Source organism: Microtus pennsylvanicus, chromosome 8 (assembly GCF_037038515.1).
Source record: "Microtus pennsylvanicus isolate mMicPen1 chromosome 8, mMicPen1.hap1, whole genome shotgun sequence".
NCBI lineage: Eukaryota > Metazoa > Chordata > Mammalia > Rodentia > Cricetidae > Microtus > Microtus pennsylvanicus.
This window is the reverse complement of record NC_134586.1, coordinates 59,771,801-59,773,892: the sequence shown is the minus strand read 5'-3', so window position 1 is coordinate 59,773,892 and position 2,092 is coordinate 59,771,801. Positions and strand designations below refer to the sequence as shown.

Sequence of the window (2,092 nt, the reverse complement as noted above, 5' to 3'; positions counted from 1 at the left end):
TTCTTTATTTTTGGTTTGTTTGTTTTTGTTTTTTCGAGACAGGGTTTCTCTGTGTAACCTTGGCTCTCCTGGCACCAGCTCTGTAGACCAGGTTGGCCTTGAACTCAGAGATTCTCCTGTGTCTGCCTCCCAAGTGCTGGGATTAAAGGCATGTGCTACCACTGTCAAGCTGATTTCATCTTTTTTTTTTTTAATTTTAGATGGTCTTTTATTGAAATATTTTCTCTCTCATGCTGGGCGATGGTGGCGCACACCTTTAATCCCAGCACTCGGGAGGCAGAGACAGGTGGATCTCTGTGAGTTCGAGACCAGCCTGGTCTACAGAGCTAGTTCCAGGACAGGCTCCAAAGCCACAGAGAAACCCTGTCTCGAAAAAGCAAAAAAAAATAAATAAATAAATAAAATAAAAAAAAGAAACATTTTCTCTTATTGTTTCTTAGCTAGCTGGGCATTCCACAGCATCATTGTTGATGTCATCAATGATGTCACGAGGCCGTCCACATTGCAGCCCACAGACTGCAGTACCCAGGATCTCTTTAATAGTTTCAGAAAGTTCTCTAGCTAAAGACCCGTGTCTCATCTGCCGGGCAATGTTGACAACCTCATCGAAAGTGATATTTCCGCTATGTTTAATGTTCTTTTGCTTCTTTCTGTCTCTTGGTGGCCTTGAGGACTTTGATGATCAGGGCAGAGGCAGAGGGCACCACCTCAGTCTGGGCCTGTCTGTTCTGGATGGTCAGTTTCATTGTAATCCTCTGGCCTTTCCAGTCACCGGTTGCCTTGGCAATATCATCAACTTTTTTCAGAGACAGACCCAGGGGGCCTGATCTTAGGGACCAAGGTAGATGTGGGCCAGCCTCACCTCTGGTGCACCTCAGGTATAGGACTTTGATCTAGTTGGGGTTGAACTTGGGTGAAATGGTGGAGGTGCGGATGAACCCAGATTCGGGGCGAATGAAGAAAGTTGCACCATTGCCTCCTTTGAGCCAAAAGCCGAAAAGTGATTTTATCCTTTTTTGAAAAAAGATATTTTTAGTATTTTTATTTAATATGTGAGTGTTTTTGCATACATGTCTGTAAGTGTACCCTGTGTGTGAGGTGCCTGATGAGGTCAGAAGAGACTGTTGATTCCCCAGATATGTGTCCTACCTCTGGGACTTACTGTGAGACTTTTATAACCCAGCTGTTTGGGCTAAGTGTTCCCATCTATAAAACAAAAGCCCAACTAATCTCTAAGCGCTTTTCTGACTTTGTCCTGGTATGGTACTATTTGATGACCTTGCTTGTTTATTCTTTTGGGTAAGGGGGGAATTTTTTACCTCATTGAGCAAATTCTTTGCTCCCCTTACACCCAACTCCATGTTCTGAAGAGCTGCCCATGAAGCTACTGAGATAATGGAACAATGGACTGGATAGTTCCCTATATCTCATTCATGATTCTTGAATTCAAGTGACCACAAGTTGGTGAAGGGGCTTAAGGAGTCTGGGAAAATGAGTCAGGCCTAGACTTTGTAAGTTGAACCACAGGATTTATACTCTATTCAGAGGGATGATTTTTATTTCCTTTTAGCTTATGTTGACATGCTACATAAACCCTTTCACAGTGATTTTACATTCTTTATCTCAGACAACCTTGCCATTCAACTGTTATTAAATGTGCACTTCACACAAGAGCAATCTGTGGGTGGGAAAGGACTTGCTGAAGATTAGACAGCTTGTTAGGACTTGAGGTGACTCGACTCCTGTAGATTGTTCTCTTGACTGTGCCTGTGGCTATGACTGACAGCAGAAAAGTAGTGCTGGAGACTCGGAAGAACATCCACTCGAATGACCTCTCTCTCTCTCTCTCTCTCTGTGTGTGTGTGTGTGTGTGTGTGGTTTTTTGAGATAGGGTTTCTCAACATAACAATAATAGCCCTAGCTGCCTGTCCTAGAACTCTCTTTGTAGACCAGGCAGGCCTCAGACTCATAGAGATCTGCTTGCTTCTGCCTCCCAATGTTGGGATCAAAGATGTGTACTACTACACCTGTTTTTGTACTCCTTATACTTTTTTTTTTTAAATGTGCATTAGTGCCGGGCGGTAACCCCAGC

General features: G+C 43.5%; 1 pseudogene; it reads right to left on the bottom strand.

Moving 5' to 3' along the window:
• Nucleotides 1-436: 436 nt before the first annotated feature.
• Nucleotides 437-1,361, bottom strand: LOC142855337 (large ribosomal subunit protein uL11-like; annotated as a pseudogene).
• Between the last annotated feature and the right edge of the window lie 731 nt (nt 1,362-2,092).